The sequence below is a fragment of the Acartia tonsa genome, chromosome 7 (assembly GCF_053477335.1).
Source record: "Acartia tonsa isolate MP-2025a chromosome 7, ASM5347733v1, whole genome shotgun sequence".
In the NCBI taxonomy this organism is placed as follows: domain Eukaryota; kingdom Metazoa; phylum Arthropoda; class Copepoda; order Calanoida; family Acartiidae; genus Acartia; species Acartia tonsa.
In genome coordinates this window covers 37,814,708-37,841,882 of record NC_137266.1, presented here as the reverse complement: position 1 = coordinate 37,841,882, position 27,175 = coordinate 37,814,708, and the positions used below count along the sequence as shown (strand labels likewise).

The following is a 27,175-nucleotide window of genomic DNA, read 5'->3' as shown; positions in this document are numbered from 1 at the left end:
GACTGCAATCGTCTGAAATACGTTTAAGGATATTCAGTAATGCAATGAAATGTTACCTTTCACACAATTAATATAAGAAGCCAAAAACTTGGGGAAGGGGGGATGGGCATTTAAAGATCCCCCTTCCCTCGCTGAATAGAATATGTTCTGTAATTTATATCCTGCTTTTAATTATTCCTTTATTCTTATTAGGAAAAACTACGTGAAATAGTCTACAATTTGTCTTTCATCTGTTACAGGGATACAGTGGGATAGGTAAATGAAAGTTGGCCACCAAAATTCTGTAAATTCACAAAGGATTACTTTTTTAGGAGGTTTCCCCTCAAAGTTCCACGCTCTTACTTTAGAATGAATTGATAATAAGAGGGATGGTAGTTCTTAGTCTGTTTCTTTATTACTTTAGTTCAGGTTAGGTTAGGGGATATTGGATCCAGGATAGCCCAGCTAGGTTAGGTCATCGCAAGTATACTACCTGCAAGGTTGAGACACACGACAAGGTTTAGGGTTAGTGAAAAAACACCTCCCTTACATTTAATTATAATTTGTATTTTTGCAGTGCTTGATAGGCACTTTGAGGAAAACCACCTACTTTTGTTTTGAAGTAGCAATGCCACTGCATAACTCGCTTTGTCCGTATGTCTATCTATAGGCCATAAGATAGTTCCTAAATTGGATAAAAATCAGAATAAATGAGAATCTCTTTAACTTCGTCTGACTAACAAAACCAGTTGTTTAAATCCTTAGCATTTTGTAATGTAATAGACTATTGCGCATTTGCGTATCTTATTTTTTACTGTTCCTATTCCCTCAATCCATGAAATACACTTGTCTTTTATAATTATACTTTTTCACGCACATAATAAAATCAACTACAGAAAAAAATGGGGAAAAGTTAGACATACGAACGAAAGTATATTTTTTGTAACCTAATTATTTGATAATTCAGATAATAAGGACCAACAGAGCATAGCCTCAATCAAAGTAATCTGGAAATGCTGAATGGTGTACAGGTAGCAAACAGCCATGCTTAATTACATTGCGAGCTTCCTAAATATAATTAAGGCTATTTCTAACTATTTTTGGCAAGTGATTTGCATTAATACAAACATAATTCTATATGACTTGGTATTTAAAAAATAACTATAGGAAAGCTATGCTTCAAAAAGTCATGAGAAAAAAAAGAAAATTTCCTTTATTTGTTTTCTTAATTATGTTTTCAAAAAGATTTCAACTTTTAAGCCCTGATGGGCCCTAAACAGACAATTACTAGCCCTGTGAGGCTCCGAATTACCTTACAAACTCTTACATATAAAGAGAATTATCAATTAACAACAGACTGACACCTCATAATTTTATTAGATTATTTAATCCAATGCAATGTTAAAGAATTTGTATGTAAAATGGATATGTGTTTTAAATTCACACAACTTAGATATTTTACATATTATCATATATTTATTCTTTTAAGGCTATTTCTTTTAGTGAAACCTTCCTCCAAAAAAGCTAAAAAACCTTCCCATATTGGTTCAACGGTTTTTGATATCTGTCGGTACAGACAGACACAGATTCTGTTAATTTTATACAAGGATGACAAAATGCATTTATGTTTGCCTATAAATTAAATGATCTTAAAAGTATTTCAAAACATACAAATATTTAATTAAAACAGCAAACATGAAATTATATAAATGTAAAAAGTGATATTATTTGCATAGAGACTGCATAAATCATCAAATAATTTGTTTCATATCACTTACAAGTGATGGACACACATAGAATTTAACATATTACGATAAAAATAAATAAAAATTGTAGAAAATATGTCTTATACACAACTGAATGTCATTGCAAAAGAATTCAGTTTGCAAAATAGCAAGACAACAGAATTCTGATTAACTAGCCGCAGCAAGCCTAAGTCATCCTCAACCGCGGGTATCATTTTCGGCATCCAACCTTAGCCGCAGCTGAAAGCGGGCTGCCATTCCAACTCCTTATCATTTTAAATGCCAGGTATATCCAGAGAAAGAGAGGGGGAATTGACAATGTACAGAAAATTATCATGATAGTCAAAGTTTTATAAACATGCGTAGGCATAAAAACTTTGGTGATTTAATTAGGTTCAAACTAGAAGTCCCAAAACTTTACAGCCTTTAATTCTAATCTAAGGAAAAAGTATTTATATTCAAGATTTTTGCGGATGTACATTAATCTATAGGCTATTGTCTTATCCCTTGAGATCCCTGGGTATATCTCTTAATCATTCGTTTAATTCTGTAAAAGTTATGTATAACAATTTGGGATGATAACAATTGTGATTGCAAAAAAATAATGTTATCTTCTTTTCTTGATAGAAAAAAACATTTACATTATTTTTCTGTTTTAGCCTTTATAGTTTATGTAATTACTAGCGGCTTCGCCCCTAGAGTAAAGTGCCCTCCTACCCCCTTATATGCGATGTATCTTGGTAGGGTGGTAAATTTAATACCCTCCCCCAAATTAGTTAACAGCTCTCCCATAACCTATGAGAAGCTACACTGTAAAGGAGAACATTGCCGATTTAGCAGTCAGCGATATTCTTCGGTACAGACACACATCCTGATACTTTTGTATAAGGATAATATACATATTTAAAATTTAACATTAGAAATGAAAGGTTTTTTTTTAAATTGAACAGTGATGACAAGTTACATAAAGGCGAAGCTTAACATATCAAAAAAGATGATTATACTTATAAATATTAATAAATTTTAAGTAATAATTCACTAAAAATATAATGCAAATTTGAAGACGTATAAATATATCCCAAAATTACTTAAAAACACATTTTAAAACTGTCCTAGACATCAATATTCCAACATTCAAAGGAATGAGTAAAATATTACAGGAAAAGATTTTGCCTATGTACATTTTTTAATTGCGTACATTATCGGTCTAATAGGTGTCTGTGATCCTATAGACTACGTGATATTTTGGAATTAGGGTATAATGTAATATGTATATATAATAAAAGTTTAACAGTTCCGAGACATGATTTTAGAGTACTGTTATCAAATACCATGGTTGCGCTTCTAGCCCCTAACAAAAAGAGTGAAAAATTATTTATTTAATAATGTACCTATCTATTTATCCATTTATTCAACAGACGAAAGGACATTCCCTATTTATATAGTTGCTTTACCAATAAAGGAAAAGATTGAATACAATAATGGGCGTTATTTTCAAAGGAATTTATTTTAATTTTGATAATTTTTATACTCCCCCCCCCCTCTTGGTTCGTTAATTAGATTAGGTTAGGGTATATGGCTAGGGGACCGAGCGCCCGCGGTTAGACAGTCTAGGGGGCCGAGCGTTGCGGCTAGGTATGCTAGAGGGCCGAGCGCTGTGGCTTATATCATACCCAATTAACATTCAAAGCATTTGTGCTCAAATATTTGTCTGTCCTGTTCTATCATATATTAATTTCAATTCTTGTCTTTTTCTCCTGTAATAAGCTATAATAATTAGAGAGTGTTTATACACTTCCTCATGTTTTACATGATAATAATGTTTCATAATCGCAATAATGCACATTAGCAAATAGATTAGAGTTGTTTTATTATAAGAGTAAAGCAAAGGGATTTATGGGAATAAGACAATGGCTGATAAACTGATTTACATCCCCAATAATGATACAAAAAATTGCTCCTTCTGTAGATCAAAATTAGTGGTTGAAGCATTCCAACACTCAACTTAACGCATCAACCAATCAAAATTAACTAAAGCCACCAAAGTTGTTAAGCCAACGAATAAGAAAACAATCTTATATAACTTTTAAGACTATTGCAATAAACAGCCCATTGTCCCCCCTCTCTCTCTCTCTATGATAATTTTTTTGGCTGTTTGGTTAAAGTGAATCATGTGCATGCAGATGTGAATAAACACCACAGATTAAGCAGTTTGGCCTGAATACATTAATACAGACAAATAGTATAGAATGTATGTTTGGAGCGCAGCTTCTCTATAAATAAGGTTGGTATGTCCGTCGGTCCCTGTTTAGATTGGCCAGTATATATTAATACAGACAAATAGTATAGTAAAGGTGAATGTATTTTTTGGAGCGCAGCATCTCTGTAAATATTGTATGTATGTCTGTCGGTCACTTTGCAGATTGGACAGTATTTAGTTATACAGACAAATAGTATAGAATGTATGCTTGGAGAGCAGCTTCTCTGTAAATATGGTTCGTATGTCCGTCGGTCACTTTGTAGATTGGCCAGTACATATTAATACAGACAAATAGTATAGAATGTATGTTTGGAGCGCAGCATCTCTGTAAATATTGTATGTAAGTCCGTTGGTCACTTTGTAGATTGGCCAGTATTTAGTTATACAGACAAATAGTATAGAATGTAGTTTTGGGAGCGTAGCTACTCTGTAAATATTGTATGTATGTCCGTCGGTCACTTTGTAGATTGGCCAGTACATATTAATACAGACAAATAGCATAGATGTATTTTTGGAGCAAAGCTTCTCTGTAAATATGATATGTATGTCTGTCGGTCACTTTGTAGATTGGCCAGTACATATTAATACAGACAAATAGTATAGAATGTATGTTTGAAGCGCAGCTTCTCTATAAATAAGGTTGGTATGTCCGTCGGTCCCTTTTTAGATTGGCCAGTACATATTAATACAGACAAATAGTATAGAATGTAGTTTTAGAAGCTTAGCTACTCTATTAATAAGGTTGGTATGTCGGTCGGTCACTTTGTAGTTTGGCCAGTATATATTAATACAGACAAATAGTATAGACTGTATTTTTAGTAGCGTAGCTACTCTGTAAATATGGTATTATGTCGGTCGGTCACTTTGTAGTTAGGCCAGTATATATTAATACAGACAAATAGTATAGAATGTATTTTTAGGAGCGTAGCTACTCTGTAAATATGGTATGTATGTCTGTCGGTCACTTTGTAGATTGGCCAGTACATATTAATACAGACAAATAGTATAGAATGTAGTTTTTTGGAGCGCAGCTACTCAATAAATAGGGTTTGTATGTCTTTCTAAAGTTACTTTGAAAGGAGTTGTTAGTAAAATTGATGTGATATTTAATGACCTATATTAAGCTCATCTTAATCATTGAAATCATTAGACATTTGCAAATGGGTTTTACTACAGCTTTGCTTTTTATTTGCTAATATGCATTAGGTTTTTCTATATTATTACTGTAATAGTTATTCATAGCCTCGTATACAGATAGCTTTCCCCGGATAATAAAATGAAAAAATATGAGATTAAAACCAGTTTTGTTAGTCACGAGGTGCCGAAGGCCAGTGCTAAAAAAACTGGTAATACGAGTTTTATTATAAACTCTGTCTGTAATACGATGAACTGAGAACCGGTTCTAATCCAGCTGATATTAATCGGTTTCGAATCCATTTTTGAAAACCGTTTACTGTATTTATAGATTCTAATATATATAATTGGTTTGTCATTGCTGCGCTACTTTTGAACTTAATTGTCCTTATTTGTAGTATTATCAATAAACAACACACACACATACACACAAACACACACTCACACATACACACACACACACATACACACAAACAAACAGCGGTATTTTCTGGAGTATGCCGACATTGCAAAAAGTATTAGGCCTGCTTCTTTTTTCAGACTCTGCAATTGGCAAACACCGTGCGGCCAACCCTGATAAAATGCGCGATTTTAGATATATAATAAGTGGTTTTTTGTGTATGTAGATTTGCTATTAAATGAGTTATTACTAAATTTTATTATATTTTTTATTTCAAATTTAGGTATTTTTAATAAATAACATGATGCTTAGTTTATCTTCCATCCATGTATCCCTGTATGATTTAATATTTAAATTAATATATTAATAGCTTAAAACTTAAAAGTTTTAATTATGATGCTAGTACAAGTTTACCAGATAAAGATAAGACACTGAGCGATATAATTATTTTAATTCTTAATTGTTTTTTAGTAGCACAGCTATTCTATAACGATGGTGTTGTTGTTCGTCCATAAAAAAGGCTTACTTAAATAACTATCATAGTAGATACATGTTCTTTATACAAAACAACACATAAAGTTACTGTTTCACTTTTTATCATTTAAACTTATATTTACTGGACATAAGCTGTATCTGTATGGTTCTAATGCATACAGTTTTCTTTTATTAATAAAATCCTCTCCTTATCTTGAAATAAATTAAAATTAAGGTGGGGGTAGTTTTTCATTTGTTTCTTCATTACATTAGATCATGTTAGGTTAGGTTATATTGGGTACTAGGTAGCTTTGAAGGGTTGGGGAACATCAAGTGTAGTCTCGCAGGGCCAATGCAACCCACAGGACTAAGAAAAGAGCTAATTTTCCCTTATTTTTGATTTATATTAAAATACGAGTGTGTGGGTGGGAGGGGAGGGCAGGGGGGGGTTCCAATGCTCAACTGGCTACGTAACAGCTAATACCAAAATTTATATTTAAGGATGTTTTAAACAAACTGTAAGTTTGATGTGCTACCTTTGAACATTATCATCCTTGAATTTTTATTTCTAAAACATTTGATTTTTTGTCAAATCATGAAAAATGTATGAAAAAAAGAACGTTATTTTTAATATCTCATTAAATATTAATCAAAAACCGCCTCACAGTAAAGGATTAAAAGAACTTAAAAGAGAGAGGGCTGGAGTAGTGGTGGGTGGGGGGGTAGGGGGTTAGATTAGAGTAACCCTTTTTACTCCCCTTTTATACCCTTTTTTTACTCACGCCCCCGGTTCTTTAGGAATTCTATACACAGAAGTTTTCTGTGCTAAAAATAAGCTAAGATATAATTTTAGCAAATTAGCAAAATAGAAAAGTAAAAGGCAGCTACTCTAAACTAGGATCATACTTTCTGTACGTCCGTTTGAAAATCTATCTATATAGACTTTCTTACAAAAAAACTCACAAACAGGCAAATCCTGTGATATAAAAAAGTGTGTTTTTTTGTCTAAAGATTATGATCTCGAAAAATACTGGTTCGAATGGGTTGTACTTTTCATGAAAGCTTTATATATGGCATTGGGTGGTTTACGGCTATTCTTCATAACTCTCCTAGAGGCTAGAGGCGAAACAACTAGGCATTAAATAAATAACTCAAGAGTTGGCAATTTTAGGAACCTTTACAAAGTGTCCCAGAAAATCCGCCATGAGACGTCAAAAAATGAGGGATGAGAGAAGAAGTGGGAAAGAACCCCCCCCCCCAAAAAAAAAAAAAGAGATGGATATATAAAGCTTCCAATTTTAGTTTTAGCCAAACCTTTTCTTATGAGTGCATATACCACTATGATAAAAATAGCTTAAAACATGCCCAAATCAAAAAACTGACTAAAGCAGTAATATGTCTTATCTCAAACAACATGCTACTTTACTACTTGGATTATTCAGCAGGTTTGAAGGCACACTCCGAGAAGATTTGAAGCCATACAAGGCCCTCACAGATAAATCAACATAAATAAATATTTATACGAAACTTTTTACACACAATTCAAATTACAAGGTTATTTTTTTACATTTTAAACATTAATATTTTTTTTAAAAGTTTTTTTTTATTATTATTAAAATTACATTAATTATTATGGTTGTTAATAAAAGTATATTATTATTGAAATGGTAGTTATTGTACTAGACGGGCAACAGCAATGGTTCTAAGAAACGCCTAATATTAAAGCATAACAGCATGTTTGGGCTTCATATAGGCTAAAATTGTATGGTAACTGCTATTATATTAAATCTTTGGAACCCAATTTAAAGCGGGCTGATCTGTCTTTGTTCAAAAATAGAGTTGTCATGCAAATACACATAAAAATAGGATAAACAGCGCAGCATTAAAGTAAAAGAATAGAGGGGTAATGAGCTATATATAACTCTACCAACGGAATTGAGACCCTGTACCGACGTTCAATTGGGTCTTTGAATAGTATCCCATAGCGTATGAAATATAAAAATATCTAATTCAAGCAGTGGCGTGCGAACCGAAGGGGGCATTTGGGGCAATCGCCCCCCCCTAGCGACCAAAACGCCCCCCCCCCTGCCCCCCCCCTAGCCACCGCCCCCCCTGCCCCCCCCTAAATGTTGAAAAATGCCCCATTTTGCCCCCCCCCCTGGTCAACAAAAATGCCCCTTTTTGCCCCCTACCCTACAAAAAGCAAATCTATCCCAGTTTCCAACAAAAAGATCAAGAAATACTCAAAAAAAAAAAATTTGGCGCTTCGCGCCAAACAGACAGTTACTTTTCATTTAACCTTACAAAATTTTTAAGTTAGTGTAGAAATTAGGTTATAATCTTTTTTCACTGAACATAACAAACCAGGTAATAGGAAGTATTTTATTTTGTATAATATAAACTTTTTACCAAAGAAATTTTGTACATCCCCAATGATGATACACAAAATTACCCCTTATATAGATTTCAATTAGTGGATGAAATGTATGGAAACTCGACTTTATTAACCAACCAATCAAAATTCCATTAAAGTCCCCAAAGTTGTTGAGCCAACGAATAAGAAAATTTTATATGAAATATTGGGGACTAGTGTAATAAATAGCCCAAAAACCCCTCCCTCCCTGCATATTTGAAGAAAAAAATTTGCGCTTCGCGCCCTTCCAAATGGTTTCTGCTTTTTATCACATTGTATATTTTGTTTTTATTTCTATAAAAACATGTGTAAACAACAAATACTTAATCAAAAAGTTATTTTATATAAAAAAGAAACAGCGTTGATATTTATCTAAGCCTTTTTCTCAACACTGTATGTCTGTCTAAATGAATAACTATATATGATGTCATATTATTTTCAGGATAAGTTTATCATTTTTTTGTGTACATACCCTTACAAAAAGACATGTTTTTTATGACAATTTTCATTAAAAACCCTATAACTAACTTCACTCTATATTCCTAACTTGATAAAATACGCCACTCTTGTTGTCTTTAATTGATTTTAGTTCGAAGGGGGAGTAAATATTTTTAGGTGCGCTTCATGCACCACCCTTAAAAATCCTTGGAAACACCACTTAATAAAAAATTAACAGAGTTTTAAAGTGCCATATAAAGAGGGTAGGATATGTTGATATAACTTTTTAGCTTCTCTATAATTCACTATGGCTGTCAGTACGTAATGCTAATGGGGAAATTTGATTTTTTCAACTGCAATTAAAGATAGAAGGCTAAAACTTAATGTTAATATTCCCATCATTATGGAGTATAATTAACTCTTAAAAATTCATGGAGGTCTGACTGCTTTTCAGGACGTTTTTGGCTATTTTTGTATCTTTTAAATTTCGGGTATAGTCCCTTTTGTGACATTACCTCTTAAGGTGCTAGTGCATTTCTTCGTATTTTCACAGTAGCTTTTCACCTATTTATAGCTCCTGCGGGGCCAATTGCCTAACTCTGCGGGGAAATCACCTGACCTAACTTAACCTAGAATAACCTATTAAAAGCTACTGTGAAAATACGACGAAATGCCCCTTAAGAGGCGTTGCCACAAAAGAGACTATACCCCAATGTTTTCCATATTTCTAAGAGATATATCTGTAGATGAAAGGACAAGTATTTTTTTGTATTTTTTACATAGTTCTTTATATCTTTGGTTTTTATGGTACGATAAATTTTTTTGAGGATTATAATATTAAAAAAAAAAAAATTCTTGCTGTTTCGAGCATCCAGTATGTAATTTACTTTGACTGTCATCACACAACATTTGAACATACAGGAAAAAGGATTTGTGACTTTTTCTACCTAAAATATATATTTATTTCAACAGATGCTCTTTAAATCTACTTGTCTGTATTCTGATTAATGATTTTTTGTGCTTTGCTACTTAAAGATGTTGTCATCCTTGTTGTCATACAATAAAGAAATATTTAAAATCAGTTTTACATATTAGGTTAATTTTTGGTAAATTATTTCCAAAATGAGTGTTTTTATCTCCCCCCCACAAATTTTTTTTAATGTGGTTATTCATCCTTCCTGCTGAGATTTTATAACATCCCCTTCCACCCATAAAAAATGTTTTGTGGTGGGGGGGGGGGGGAAGTTTAAATTATCTTCTGTACTTTTTTTTAGAAGATGCTTTCTAGCTCCCTTCCCTTCGGTCATTGCAGGGTGGGGAGAAGTGATGGGGGAGAAGAGATGGGGGGGGGAGAGATGGGGGATGTAAATGGGAAATAGGGATGGGGGAAGGGATGGGGAAGAAGGGATAAGGACTAGAAGGCCCATAATCAAATAATCCCACCCCTTTAAACGCCCTTATTTAAAATTAGTATATATAATCAAAATGCCCCCCCCTAAAGCAAAGTGCCCCCCCCGGGGCACTTTGATTTAGGGGGGGGCAAAATTTTACAAAATCTTCAAAATGCCCCCCCCTAGACAAAGTGCTTTGCACGCCACTGAAAGACAATAAAGTAGAAAGCAATTTGCTAGCAGACGAAAAAGGTTTCCATCACTTGATCCAGGTAGTTGTCTGGGAAATATATCTAAACTTATACATTTATTAGCGCAGCTTAAAAGTTATTAAAGTTATGTAATTTGGTTTTAATGTGCCAGTTTGTGTGTCTTTGAGAGAAAATAGATGTAATACAAAATAGAACAATGTCTTACTGTCTGTCTGTAGCTTAAGATCTTGGTAACAATAAGCTAGTTATAGAGCAGCTTCATTTTTTTCCTTTTTTCTTGTTATCCGTGATATTCGTGGAAAATTGTCTGTAATACGATGTTATACATAATTTTCATCATAGCTGATAACTGGTTCTAATCCAGCGGATATTAATCGGTTTCGTGTCCAGCCTCTACGGGAATTTTAAATAGGCCAGGAGGATTGTAATCAATTGAATAAAAAACAACTTTATGTCATATTTGAAGCTTCCATAAAAATTCAAACGAAATTGGACCATCCATTTTTGAGATATTAAGCTTAATTAACAAAAAAAATTAGCTTCATATTGCGGATTTTTTGCTAATTAAAATTTTGGCTAAAATGCAAATTGTACTAAATTGTATAGACATTAAAAACTATTATAAGTATCACTATATGAACGACGGATATACCGAATTTTTTCTAATAATATTAGTTGCTTTATAAAGGTATCTTTTTTGCTAAGATAATTCGATCAAAACCATGAAGAAGTGTCAAAAAAATGATAAAAATATCTAAATTTTACGTTGATTTTTGAAACTTTTTAAAAACATTAAAAAAAATATTAAATTGAATTAGTTTTTGCACTATAAATTATTTAAGATGTAATTTCAAGCCTTAAAAATGAATAAAAAATGTAATTTACGCATCCTAATGTCCAAAAATGCAAAAAAAGCCTATGCAGTGCAACTAATAAACACATTTTTAAATCATAAAATAAAGTGTTACAATGCAATTCAGATTTGCAAAGCCGGCATACTTTTTTTGCAACCTTAATTCAATTTTTCTGCATCGCGAAAAACGGCAAAACATTGAAATAAAAGTGGCCTAATGTCGATAGCACAACATAAATTATGAAAAAAAGTTTGCAATTTTTTTGCGAACCCTTACACCGTGCACTCTCCCCCTATTTTTTCTTGTTTACTTACCCCCCGATGCGTTACTATCCCCTTTCCCCCCTAAAAAAGCCGGATTGGGTGTCCCTCCACCTCCCTATTAATCCGTTGCTAACCCAACCCCCCTCTTATTTTTGCAAAGACCAGTTTATAAAGTAGAATCGAATCGACACGTTTAGACTATAATAAAATTTAATAAGCAACTAAATAATATCTCTCTCACTCACTCTCTCTCTCTCTCTCGTCAACTCTCTCAAAACAGAGAGAAAGAAAGAGTACACATACATATGTGATAAAATGTGCAAAAAATGCATAAAATAACGGCGTAAACATTTTGTTGCAAGACAGAAAAATTAGAAAGGCATGGAGAGTCCTTTTTTTGCAAACAACTACTTCAGTGAATTGTGATACTTTCCTTCTTAACAGTGATAAATAGATAGATAGATATACAACACACAACAGTGCAAAAGTGAAATAGATAGATAAAGGTTGAGTGCAAAATAAATGCGTCAGTGCGGATTGGAATATCCCTGTGCAAAATTATTTTTGCATTTATTTGCAAAATTGTTTGGTAAGTGTTGTTATAATACTCTCTCTTTCTCTCTCTCTCTCTCTCTCTCTCTCTCTCTCTCACTCTCTCTCCCTTCTCTCTTTCTCTATCTATCTTGTCTCTATCTATCTTTGAACTGCATGTCTCGATGCTATTCTAGTTTATGAATGCTAAATGCTTCTTTTCTATCTTTCTATCTTTTTGTCCTTTTTATGCATTCTCTATCCATATGTTTTTGATTCTCTTTTTATGATTTATTTCCTGCTATCTATCAACTCATCTATCTATATGTACTTCTATATATTTTCTTTTTATTTCTCATTATTTCTAATAATTTATCTATTAAAAAGGTTGTTTTCTGGTTAATAATTTTTTAATGTTTTGCTTCCGCCACATAGAGGGATTGCTCAACAATATACTTTAAGGGAAAGCCCCGGAATTCCAGATTAACTAAATAATTAGTATCGAAATTGAGGAGTTCCCGCCACCCCATCCCCTTCCAACCATGACAAGTATAAGCTTTCACGAAGAGCAAATATCTAAGCTCAATAGTTTGTGCTTTGGAAAATTAAATTTTTTGTTTCAAGAAAGAACCTACGTGATATTTTGGTCCTAAAAGGGACAATATAATTTAAAACTGATTTCTTAACAATATAGGGTACCTAGGATATTCCAAATCAAGAGAAAATTTTTAGCAACCTAACCTCATTGATGGCGAAAACCGGTGCCAAAGACGACATCCCTTAAAACCGGCCGCTAAATCCCAAAAATAATAATTTGAGATAAAAAATCTCATTTTACTCATTAGAAAAATTTGTCGATTTCTTGACTAATTTCTAAAATTATAAACCTTAACTAAATTATTATTCATGTACTAATCATGCCTACGGATAATTATTCTGATAAACAATTAAAAGAAAAGGACATGCGTTTAAATCTTTCAGTGACAAAAATTTTGTTTTGCCTCTTCTTTTATTTTATTCGTTTCATTTTTCTGTCTTTTATTGTATAATTTGTTAATGTTCTCCATTTCTTTTCTTATTTTATAGAATACATGTCACTTGCCGCTGAGATGAATAATCCTAAGATAAAGTTACTAATTCTCTTTTCTAAGACTTACATTTTCTGTATTTTCTTTTTACTCTCTTTTTTTCATATTCTCTACCTTATTTAAACTATCTATGTATATTTTTTCTTAATTTTCCAGTATGGTTTCGAAATCAATCAATATCTGCTGGATTAGAACTTATTCTCAGCAATATACTGAAAAATCACGTATATCATTGTACACAGGCAATTTTCCACGAATATTAAAATAAAAATATTAAAGTTAATACCCATTTAAAATATATTCGTTTATCTATCTATTTATCTATCCATTTGCCTATTTGCTTTTCTATCTATCTAAATTCTTTTTGTCCATTTAAATAGTAAAATAAAATATATATATGTATCTAATGGTCTATCTATCTGCCCCTTCATCTACATATGTAAATCTACTAACAAATCTATTCATTCATTTAATATATCCATTTATCTATCTATCTATCTATCTATCCTTAATATTGAAACGTAGTTATAAAGGAAAATATCTAAAACTAGAGTTGGCTCGATATAATTATCTCCCTATTGGCTAGTTTTCTATATGCATATCTATTTCTCAATAAATCTATTTTCCTCACCCGGCATTACTATCTAAAAGAAAGTAAATATTTAATAATTTAAATGATTTTTAAAAGATTTTTTAAAATTATATTTTTTTCTTTACATTACCATCACCAAAGGGTTAATGATGATGATTACAATTTTAGTTTAATATTTGAACACACAAAATGTCGCCACAATCGAATTCTTTTAAAACATAGTTTTCTTAAATTTATCATATTATAAATTTAAATTTTCTTTTTCATGATTAGAAATTAAATACATCAATATAAGGTAAATAGCAACATGAAATGAAAAAAATGAATTTATTTTTAATAAAGTAAAATAATGGGTCTTATCGTTCTGGGCAATGAGAGTTTATTATGGATTATTGGAGCACTATGAGTTTTAATCATACATTCCTTGGAAAACTTGAGCTCGTTTATAGACATTTATTTCCTATATAGATCTGACATGGATCTTGAAGCAATTAAGCAGGCCGTTTTGTACATGTTAAAAATTGGAAGATTTCATTAAATAAAAGTAATCGCAAATATACTTAGTAAATAAGAAATAATTTATTAATCAAATTAATATTTGTTTATCTTAAATAATTTTCATAATTTCTGTACGAAGTGGAATAAATATTCTAGAAAATAAAAAAATAAAACAAAGTATCAGACAAAAATTTACCTTATTTACAAAATTTTATGATTTTATGGAAAAATACAAACTAATAATATTAAACTAGAAGCTGCGCGCCTAGTGACTAGGTATTCGAATGGATTAGAGAAAATAGCCTAAAACCTTCCCAAAATTTAAATCAAATATAATTCCCTAAAACCATCAGACTTCCCCCCCTTCCCCATTTGCAATTTTAAAATTAAAATGAAAAAGTATTAACAAAATTTCGTTGGGTTTATTTTTTCTAGGGATGATTTATCTTGGGATGGTGGTGGTTCCCTCTTCCAAAATAATCACATACCTTTCCAGGACCTACATAAAGTTTACTGCAAAGGAAAACCAAATCAATACCAACACACTTTCTCATTCGTTGGCTTATAATCTTTGGGAACATTGTCTGTCCTGTTCTACTAGTTTATTAGGATACTTCTCCTTCTATAAAATCTTGAGGGTGACATTGATTTTTAAATTAAGTTAATTGCAGTATGCAAAAAAATATTTTTAATCGCAATAAACATATATGTTTTATATTTAATTTTTTCTATGAAGCTTCTATAAAACTAAGGTAAAATGTCTGACAGCCCCCTGACAGTCTGTCTGTACCGAAGGATCTTGCTAATCGCTTAACCGATATGGTTCTCCTTTTCAATGTACCTTTCTATAGGTTCTGTTAAGTTCTTTTCTAAGAAAAAAATGGCTCCACAAAAATATATAGAAATGAGTGATTAACCATCTCTTTTTTAGGGGGTTTCTTTCACACTTTGTATAATTGAAAATTTCCTAGGCTATCCCTCCCAAAACAGTTACACGTACTACGGGGGTTATGTCGAGAACTATTATCTTTATAATAGTTATTTCTTTCATCGTATTATAAACAGCTATCCGCGGATTTTTTTTCAGCCCCAAGGTGCCGAATGCACGGGCTAAAAAACTGGTTTTAATCTTATGATTGTACATTTTTATATTCGTATACATAGTTTTTTTCGTATTGATGAGAACCGGTTCCTATTCACCGGATTCTAATGAATACGAGAAAATTATATAAGAAAATTTGAAATATCATTATTTTGGCCAAATTGTTTTTCTGTTAAAAATATTTTTTTAGCAACAAACATTTATGTAATATTTTTGTAAGCATATCTACTTTGCAAGTCATGAGTGTTTGTCTTTCTGTTGGAAACGCTCATGTTTTCATATTTCTCTCTTATAAATAAATATTTAAAACTAAAATTTAAAATAGTAGTTAAATAGACTTCCATGGATATAAAAATGTAAAATTAAAAGATTAAAACCAGTTTTGTTATCCCCGTGGCACGGGCTAACAAAACTGGTTTAATACTATAATTGTACATATTATATTTGTAGACAACTAAATAAAACAACTCACATTTCTTTTATTTTTAAAAGCGAAGCTTTTCTATAATTAGGGTAGGTCCGTCCGTCCGTCCGTCACGGATAGCTTTTTTCGTTAATTTAGACATGTTAGAATTGTCCTATCGATTTCAAATTTTGCATGGTGATTCCTTTAGTAGTTAGGTACGATTTAGAAAGCGTAGCAACTCTATAATCATTACCAAAATGTCCGTACGTCCATTTTAAACATGTTGATTTTTTTACATTTTAAATAGCTTTTTTCGTTAATTTAGGCATGTTAGAATTGTCCTATCGATTTTAAATTTTGCATGGTGAATCCTGTCGTAGTTAGGTACGATTTAGAAAGCGTAGCAACTCTATAATCATTATAAGAATGTCCGTACGTCCATTTTCAACATGTTGATTTTTTTACATTTTTAACAACAAATTTTACATGTGACCTAATTATCCGATTGGTCTGATTTTTGGTATACTGATTCCTGGGACAACAAAGTACAATATTATAAACGAAGCAACTCTATAATCAAGTCATAAAAATGTAAATATGTCCATAATCATTATCCTGTATCAAGCAGTTTTTCAATAAATTTACTTACAATTTTGCTTTGACTCTTATACATTCGCATTCTGACTATTCAGTTCTGACATTGTCTCAACCATGACACTTTGGTTGAGCTTGACTTCCGAATTAGCGGGAAGTTCACGAGATCAGTTGGCGAACATACAAACCCCCAATACCAGGAACCATCAAGTTTCAACAGCAGGTTTGAATATAGATTTATTGATGAAATTATTTCAAAGACCTGAAATTACAAGATCAATTAATAAACAGAATAAAATATTATTCGTTATCTTAAAACTTTGAGCACTAAAAAAAATCTTTTTCTTTTCTTATGGTTAAAGAATCTTTGGAAACTTTGGCTTTAAAGGAAAATTATTTGGTTTAATAAATCATTGTTAAATGCAACAATAAGGCACACAAAAATTACTAAAACATATATTAATCATAATTAAGTTTCATGCTTAGCTGGCTAAAGCCTTTTTAAAACTACATATAATCGTCCTATACACCATACTTCTTAATCAAATTAACAAATTCTACCTGAAGCTCTTATGGTTTCAAATCCCTGATATACTAGGGTCGTTCACACTCAATGAGACCAATGATAGGCCCAATTTTGTTCTCCGCAATCTTCACACTCTCATATCTCATTCAAAAGTAAAGAACGTGCGCTTCAAAATAAACAAACACTCTATGCCGCGCCACATTATGAAAGGAAAGCCCTAAAAGACGACATTTGCGCTTTGTTTTTGGTTTAATGATAAGGAATTTAATTTCGAACTTGATAAACACAAAGCTTCCTCGAAAAGAGGTTAAGACACACCCCCCGTTTGAAAGTCAAATTAACTTCCTTAACGAGATTCAAGGTTTTTTTTTGCGCTGAGCACTAGCAACATTTCTCACTAAACTCAACTCACCATAATCACATGAGAATGGCCACATCCCGAAAACGTGACAATTTTGCTCCTAACTAAATGAAACCCCGTGAAATGCATACACAATATTAACTCCTCACTAGGACTCATGATACCTCACATTTTAGGATAGAAGGATGGGGATTGGTTTGTACCATACAACATTCCGTGCACATGACAATCACAAAATCACATACACAAATCCTAAAATAGATAATCCTATTAATCATGATGTTGTAATTATAACAACTATACTAAATAATCATTTCATAATCAATAGGTAATAAATCATTATTAATAAATCAATAAGTACCTACGAAATCAGGTTGAAATGTAAATGTAAACAATAATGGTAAAAATAAAACGAAATAAATCTTAGACAAGAAAATTAAGATTTATAGGTACTTAAAACTAAATTTGTTAAGCATCAAAAAGAGTAGTAAGAAAAAATTTTTCAAAATCCTTGGGCAGAAAGTTTTTCAAACCTAATGAATAAGAACTGTAATATCTTAATCAACAATAAAACTTTTTAATACTTAAAGAATAGCAAAATAATAATATCTTCGTTAGAATTTTCATTGAAATTATGAAAAAATACCAATTTTTCTTTGTAAAAAAAATATGAGACTTTAAATATGAATTTTCAATCATTCCTTGATCTAAATAAAAATGTTTTACTTGATTGAAATTCATATATAATTTTAAAAAAATCTGCTAAAAAAAATACTTGATTTTTTTTCTTAGAATAAATATCGAATCACGCAACCTCGACACATTTATTCCTTTTTGTTAAACTTTTCAGGTAAGTTTTAAAATGAATTGTACTTTTGAAAAGAAATTAAACTCAATAAAATTAAATTTGAGCATATGAAATAGAAGAATATTTAATCGCATTTCATTTGATTCTTATTTTAGGCATAAAAATAGGCATATGAAAAATGTGGCTTTTTACTAAAAAAAATCTCAATTTCCATAAAATAAGAATCAATTATTAATCATAATTTTTAACAACTGCCTGACTGATACAGCATGTTCTTCTAGGGGAGATTTATCTGTCAGTCTGAACAAGACTCTTGCCGTCTTTCTTCCATCCTCAATTCTCGTCACTCGGCCCATCCTCAAACATCTCATCAGCGGATTGGTACTCGTAACCAGAACTATATCTCCATCAGTTAGTGGCTCCGCCATCTCATCCTTCCACTTGGACATCCGTAATATCTTCGGTAGGATCTCCTGGCGGTAGGCAGTCCAAAACTGGGCAGATAAATCTTCCAACAACTTCAACCTGGAGGAAATTTGGTCCTCCGGTTTCATCGCTACATTGCACAACGGCTGGCGGTCAACATTTCCCAGCAGCTGGCCAGGGGTAATCAGCCGCCAATTCTCCACGTCGTTCGCAGCTTCAATCGTCAGTGGTCTGCTATTCATAATTTTGCTGACCTCCGCCAACAACACCAGGAGCTCGTTGAAATTAACAGAACTATTCACCAACTTCTTGGACAGCAATCTCTTGGTTAATCCCACCATTTTCTCAGCCTGCCCAATATAATGGTGGGCTCGGGCCGGGATCTGAGACCAAGAAAACTCTACATGGCTGCCCAACTTCTGCTCTAAAACCTTGCGAGCACCGGATAATTGTGTGCCCATGTCGCTTACTATGATCTTCAGCAGACAATGAACAGCTTCCAACTTGCGCAGGGACAACAGGATACTGCTGGTATCATACTTTTCCAAGGCATCTAACCACAACGCCCCTGAGAATCTGCAGACCACCACGAACACCCACACCTTCTTCGTTGCTGTCTGACTCCTCGTTTTGGCGGCAGCTCTCCTCGTAACCAGCGGACCCATCAGGTCGACTTGCACAGCTTCAAAAGGCCTGCTCGGGACCAAGTTGTCAGGTAACACCTCCTTCATGGTAGCACGACATTCCTTAGCCCTCTCAACACTGCAGGGCCAACATTTCTTCACTTCCATGATGGCCAACCTCCTTGCCTTCACAATCCAGCACCAACGGCGGCTCTCAGCTAAAGTTCCACGGACACCAGAGTGAAGCTCAACATGTGCTTCTCTCATAAAAACAGCAGCTAACCAATTACCAGGCTCCAAAATTATTAAACCTGGCATGTCTTCAAATATCATTTTACGGCCACCAGTAATGGCGTCAATGACTGGCTGTCCACGACCAACCATCTTAAGAATCCTCATCTCCCTGGTCACATACTTTCCACCTGGACCAACGACAGGCCAGGTCAATGATACTTCATGCACTAATGGATTTAATGACGCATAATTGCCTTTAGCGTCATTTATCCACTCATCCTCTTGGCTTCGTGACACAATGAAAAGTTCCGCCGCCGCCATAAAATTGTACAAAGACGGCTTGTACACAGAATCTGCGGCTGCTACATGACTACCAGCGGCTGTAGCCTTACCTTCTTGTCTGCTCTTTAGCTTCTTCAACCAGGTGTTCGCAACTTGCAGGACAGCTGCCATAATACGTTTGGCCTGTCCAAATGATCTCCTGTGCTTAAACCTAAAGACATCTTCAGCGGCTTCTCCGGCAACTTTCATTGAACATAACTTAACCATTTTGGTATTCAACTCCTCTGGGGGTAAAACCTGCTTGACTTCTTCGGCAGTTTTCACCGGCCACGCACTTTCATCCTGGCGCAACCATTCTGGGCCCAATCTGTACCTGGAACCTGGTCCCAAATCTGATACTTTGCAGGTGCTTCTGGTGCCCAAATCTGCAACGTTTTGCGTCCCGGGGACCCACCTCCAGTCATCCTTGTTGGTCGCAGATTGAATTTCTCCAATACGATGAGAATTAAATGTGTTCAACATAGCACTGTTGGAAACTATTTGTGATAAAACACACGATGAATCAGTAAAGTACATCACTCTGATAACATCAAAGGGCAGGGCATCTCTGACGGACTTTGCCAACCTTGTGGACATCTGGCACCCCATCAATTCAAGGCGTGGAATTGATTCACACTTAACCGGCGCAACTCTTGACTTGGTGGCTAGCAGAAACGTTTCAAATCCTTGTCTAGTTGGCCACCTCAAATATGCATTAGATGCATAAGCCTCTGATGACCCATCCGAAAACATCATCAAGGATGGAAGGCCAGTTGGTTCATCCGGGACCACACAACGGTCAAACTCCAATTTAGCGACCTCAGCTCTGTCCTCCAGCGACTGAACAAGTTCATCCCGTAGACTTTTTGGAATGAAATCTTGCCAGCCCAAATTCAGCAAACATGTTTTCCGCAGGACAAGTTTAATTCTCAACAGAATAGGGCTGCAAAGCCCGATCGGGTCGAAGGTTTGGGCGGCGAACCTGTGGACCATCTTCTTTGTCAGATTCTCGTCCAAGGCGTCCTGGAGGTTGTACAAATCAGCATCCTCTTTCACCTTCCTTCCCTTGACTTTACCATCTTGGTTGACTCTTGTGGCGATGGACAACACATCGGTGGCTGGCTTCCATATCAGCCCGAGAACCTTGGTAGGCTGGCAATCATCTCCAGAATAAATGACTTGTTTGAAGGAAAAACTACCTTTACCGATAATCCTGTCGGCCTCTTTCATCATCTCCTTGGCTTCTGGCTTCGATCCTGCTCCCGAAATAACGTCATCTATGAAGCTGTGCTTCTCAAGCTTGACTGCAACTGGAATCTGAGGTAACTTGAATTCCTCATCAGGGTAGGTAGGTATTTGTGGCTCCTTCCATAATTCAGGTTTGGCAACAATTTCACTACCGTTTATTTGTCCCTCTCCATACATCTCCTTGACCTCTGCTTCACTCTTTCCGCCGAACAGGCGGGACGTCAACTTCAGGGCTGTAACTGCCAAATTTCCCGCAGCTAACTCGCCGAAATTTACAACTTTGGTCAGGTAAATTTCAAGTGGACCATCTGGCGTCGGGGAAAATAAAACTCTCTTCATCTGGCTGTCGAACTCTGTGGCCAGGATGGAGTTATAAAACTTGGAGATATCCGCGGTTATACCAACCTTGTAACCGCGGAAAAGCATCAAATGATAAAATATCTTCTGCATTGGCGGCGGGCCTCCCAGCATTATGTTATTAAAACTGGTACCCTTGAACGTCAGAGAACTATTTGCACACAATCGCATGGGTGTGGAACTTGAATCCTCCTTGAAAGCAACCACTATTGATGAACAAAACTTAGGTCCTTCATACTGCAACTCTTCAGGCGTGGCTTTTTGGAAAACGCCTCTTCTTATGGCGTCGTTGAATACCTCCACATACATTCCATAGGTACCTTCCTTGACCATCCTGGCACGATCCTTTTCAGCAATTTTGCGGGCTAAACTCTCATTGTAGGGTAAAGTGTGAGGATCTTCAATATAAGCATATTGACCTGTCCACTTGTTGGACTGCAAGTCTAGTGTTAAACCTGCCTCAATTATCCTCTGCCTCTCACGCTGGTCCCAGGTAGTGCCGTCGGCCATAGCCTTGCACTCTTGACAAGCAGTACATCCTGGACAAAGCGCCTGCGGCTGTACACCAAACGATTCAGACGTCAGAAAGTCTGGCAAAGTGCCTCCACTGACACTGACAGCCTTATAAGCCGACTTTTGATCTCCAGCTCCACCATCAGCACTCGTACAGATAAAACCACTACCAAAAATGGTTCGCCACAACATAGACTGGCCCACTTTCTGGTAGGTTGAAGGAAACACGTCAGGATGTGTATTTCCAATGATGATATCTAAGCCTCCACTAATATATGTAAACCTTTCTGGCGGCATTTTAAATATCTCGGCGGCAGTTTCGGGGTGGACCGAGCGCATCTCGTTGGCCCCGCCGAGGGTAGGCATGACAGCTGCCTCAAACTCCCTCAGATTGCCGTCCCTATCCTTCAAATAAAACACAACATTGCGGCAGGAAGACTCACTGCCATCAGCTACAGAAATAGTTGTATATCTGCCAGTAGATTTCAGCTTCAACTTGTTGGATAACTTCTCAGACACAAGTGGCAAATTTGCCCCGGAGTCAAACATTACCGTGGCGTGGCAGGTGCCGCCGCCAGGTGCTACAACAGGAACTAACTGCAGTAAGAAGGTACAGGGGCTGGGTGCAGAACTTGACTTGTAGACTGTATTCACACCAGCACTAGCCTCATGGAGTAACCTGGAATGGTATCTGTCGCAATTATTGGTACCACAAACACCAAGCTTATCAGATTTATTACACTTGTCAGCAGTATGGCCGTCGCACAAGCAGAGTTCACATAACTTCTTCTGCTGGACAACTTTCTTTCGGTCAACCACATCCATCTTCTTAAACGTGAGGCAACGGAAAATCGGGTGCTTCTCCTTGCAGCTCTCCACAGGACATGCACTGTTCCACTTGGAAGCCTTGTCCTTCCCAGCCTTTCCATTCTTATTGTCGCTGCGGCCAGATACTTGCGCGGCGGCAGCTCTGTCACGATTTCTCTTGCCGGCGCCACTGTCATAGGACATATCACCGGCCAACATGGCACCCCTGGTCCTCTCCAGCAGTTCAACAATCTTCGGGATGTTAGGTTGGTTCATGCTACCTAGCTCCATCATAATTTTGTCTCTCAAATTTTCAGGGCACTTGTCTTTAAAAATATGAATGAGAGTTAGGTGGTTGTAATCCTTAGCTGCAGAACCAACGATGGCTTCTACCTCCTGCATCATGCTCTTGAAGGTAGCAATTGCGCTAACCACGTCCACAGGTTTATCCACAGGTTTCATCTTGTTCAACTTAGTTAAAATCCTCATGAACCGGCGAGTGTTTGACAAAAACATCTGGTCAAGAAACGCCCATTGTTCATTGTGATCTCTAATCGCTGACACTTGCTTGCGTAGTTCCGGGTTGGTTATCACCTTCTCCATACACAACATCAGACTTAACCTCTGGTCAGCAAATCCATAACCAGAGCATAGATCCTTAAAGACCTGTTTAAAGTTTGGGTAATCCGTGTCAGTACCATCGAACGACGGCAACAAACTGTTGTCCCAGCGCCCATACTGCGGGTTGGAACTCCGAATATCCACGGCAGACATACTTCTGGAGAGCATGGCAGGTGTCCCACTCTCATCCAGGTTAGATGAACGACGTTCCATCTCTCTAAGCCTTCGGTACATATCACGTACTTCTTGGCGCAACTCCACGGAAATTTTAAGCACTCCCATGTCCATCTTCACCTTCTCAATGACGTCGAGGTTCCTGGCGACAGTGCTTGACCTCGCGTCATCTGAATCATTGTCAAGCCAGTACAGAATTTTTGTACACTGCTCCAACGACGCATAAACTTTATCTGCAACAGTTTTCTGCTCACTAGCTTCATCCAAATCACGCTTGAACTCGCGCAGCTCACTAGTCTCCACGGCAGGTTTTAGACTTTTTATTAGGTCAGATTGGTCCTTGACCTCACTAAAAATGTCACGAATTGATTTTACATTCACATTTTCACATGAACTAAAACTTTGGCAGGCTTTTAGATTGTCATAAAACACTTTTAACTGTTCATCAAAAACTTCTAGCCTTTCACTGCCAATAGCGATTGCTCGCTCAATTTTCTGCTTTTTGGTTAGTGGCATATTGATTCACTAGGTACTTATTTCACAGAAAAATTGTCACAGTTTATTGCATCAATAATTCACTAGATGCTATTGATCTCTTGATGAATGCTAACGCCTATTCATCAGATACTTTGAAATTGTCTCAACCATGACACTTTGGTTGAGCTTGACTTCCGAATTAGCGGGAAGTTCACGAGATCAGTTGGCGAACATACAAACCCCCAATACCAGGAACCATCAAGTTTCAACAGCAGGTTTGAATATAGATTTATTGATGAAATTATTTCAAAGACCTGAAATTACAAGATCAATTAATAAACAGAATAAAATATTATTCGTTATCTTAAAACTTTGAGCACTAAAAAAAATCTTTTTCTTTTCTTATGGTTAAAGAATCTTTGGAAACTTTGGCTTTAAAGGAAAATTATTTGGTTTAATAAATCATTGTTAAATGCAACAATAAGGCACACAAAAATTACTAAAACATATATTAATCATAATTAAGTTTCATGCTTAGCTGGCTAAAGCCTTTTTAAAACTACATATAATCGTCCTATACACCATACTTCTTAATCAAATTAACAAATTCTACCTGAAGCTCTTATGGTTTCAAATCCCTGATATACTAGGGTCGTTCACACTCAATGAGACCAATGATAGGCCCAATTTTGTTCTCCGCAATCTTCACACTCTCATATCTCATTCAAAAGTAAAGAACGTGCGCTTCAAAATAAACAAACACTCTATGCCGCGCCACATTATGAAAGGAAAGCCCTAAAAGACGACATTTGCGCTTTGTTTTTGGTTTAATGATAAGGAATTTAATTTCGAACTTGATAAACACAAAGCTTCCTCGAAAAGAGGTTAAGACAGACATTATACAAGTGTTAATGTCCGTTTGTCCTACCGTTTCAGAGCTTCGCTTTTATGGATGTTGTCATCCTTGTTTATATTCTTTATACTTATCCAAAGCATAAAACTCCCAAATAATAATTGCAATTAAAGTTTACTTTTTTAGGTTGAAAATGCAAATAAAAAGTACTTAGAAACAGTTAAAACGCATTTAAGAGTTTTTGGATATTTTTATGTTTTTTGCACTATTCCATATGTGCTTTTGTACTTTTTATACTTACTATCGACTACGCCCCTATTTTCTAGAGGAAGGCGAGGGACAGGAAATATAGCCAAAAACCACCCCAAGACATTATGAATCTTCCCTAAAAGGTAGGTTCCCTTCGCCCTGGCAATTTCCGAGATCATAGGCTTCACACAAAATAACCTACTAATTTATATAATAGGATATTAAAGATGTTTAGTTATATTTCTATGTCTGTCTGTCTGTTTTTTCGCAAATCTGTTTTTAAAATGATTCCCAATTGTACTGATCTAGGGATGCGGCCGTTTTGGTCAGTTGTAAGTCTTATTCGCATTGCCAAAAAATCCTGCTATGTCAGGTGCGTGACCTAAACATATTATGATTTCACTTTTATAAAAGGAATCCCCTGCTATAGATCTCTTTTCTGGAACCTACAAACTATAGAGTAGTTGTGCTACAGAAAAAAAATATATCAAGTTTAATTGATAGGAAAAAGGATTATTTTTCTGATTGAAAATAAATAACCTTCATTAAGTTTGATAAGGGGAACAATTTTGATAACATTTAATTAGAGCAATGTCATAGATAGGGAGAGATATTAGGATATTTGAATCATGTATTCTTTGTAGGGATCTAAAGGGATAAGACAATAGTCAATAAATTGATGTTCATTCCCATGATGATACATAAATGTACCCCTTCTGTAAATTACAATTAATGGTTGAAACATTTGAACACCCAACTTAATAATCCAATTAAAGTGCCCAAAGTTGTAAAGGCAACAAATGAGAAAACGCTATCATAAACTTTGGGGACTAGCATAATAATCAGCCTATTGTCCCCTCTCTCTCTAATTGTTAGTGCTTTATTTTCATATGGCCAATTTTACACATGATCCACTCAAACTTGTTAATGATCCTTTTTTAAAGGGGGGGGGGGGGGCCGGGGTTCTGTTGGAGGCGTTGAAGTTCTACTGCAAAAATTCCAAATTATACTTTTACTCTGACATACTCTATTACATAAACTAAGGCTAAATAACTTGTTCGTTTGAATGTTACAGACAACTTGCTCTTTTATTTCACGACTTTTGTCTGTTGGTGTTTACTGTGCATTCATGGGCTTTGTCTGTTAATTGGCCAAGGCTTTCACACTACTTTTGAAACCATGAGTATGACATAAAAGTCGTTCCAGGCCAGGACTCAAGCCCGTAGCCTGTTAGAACACATATTGAATTTTTTCCTAAGTAGAACGATGTCTGTCTGTCTAAAGCTTAAGATCTCGGTTACCGTTGAAACGATTCGATTATTTTGGTTAAGCCGCTAATATCCTTTTAAAGTACAAACCAGTTTTCATAATAATTATCTGAGTCTTATTTACTATCACTATTATAGCTAAACTTTTCAACTGAAACCTCTAATGACTTTTTGTACTTATCTTTAGTTTAAGTGCCCTTTAAGATCTTGCAAATTTCAGAAGAGTGTCTCATTTTTTATGGAAGCCTGATTGGTCTAAGCTTTTTGGGGGCATGGAATAGTTGTCCTATCAATATGAAACTCGGCATAAAATATCCTACATTGTTTTGTCACAAATCAATCAGCAACGCTTGAGGAACAATGATACCCTCCCCCCTTTTTAAAAAATAAATTGAAAATAAAGGGAAGGGGAGGGGGTTTTCTATGCCTTATACCAACGGGGCTACCAAGTATATATAACCTAACCTGTTAATAGAGTAAAAAAACAAAAAAGATTAACTCCACCTTTCTTATTGTCAAAAAGAACGGTTATCAGTTGAAAAAGTTGAGAAAAACAATGCAATCATATCTATAAAACAAACAATCTATTAAAACTCGTTCATTATTGACATAATAATTATTAAATTTTGAGTATCTTTAATAAATTTAAATTATCTATACACAATAAAAGCTACTCTATAAATGTAGCTCAATGTACTTTTCCATACATATTTGTATTTCAAACAGCAAACAACAGCTTTATATTTAATCCCAAATTTGAATATATGTTATTGAATAATAAGTAATGGAATGTTAAATTATCGACATTGACATTTGAGAGATAAAGGGACAATCCAAACATCATATTTTTTTTTGTTAACATAACAAATTTAAACCACCCTTCCTACCTCTAGTTTTTTTCTCAAACTTAAAAAGAAATGATTTAGGAGAAATGA

At 34.9% G+C, this 27,175-nt stretch overlaps 1 long non-coding RNA gene across 1 annotated transcript in view; it reads left to right on the top strand.

Moving 5' to 3' along the window:
• The first annotated feature begins 11,725 nt into the window (after positions 1–11,725).
• LOC145323712 (uncharacterized) overlaps positions 11,726–27,175 on the top strand; it is a 135,892-nt gene continuing 120,442 nt past the window's right edge. The window contains exon 1 of the long non-coding RNA XR_013881070.1: positions 11,726–12,152. This is a non-coding gene — a long non-coding RNA (uncharacterized LOC145323712). The remainder of the gene's footprint in view (positions 12,153–27,175) is intronic.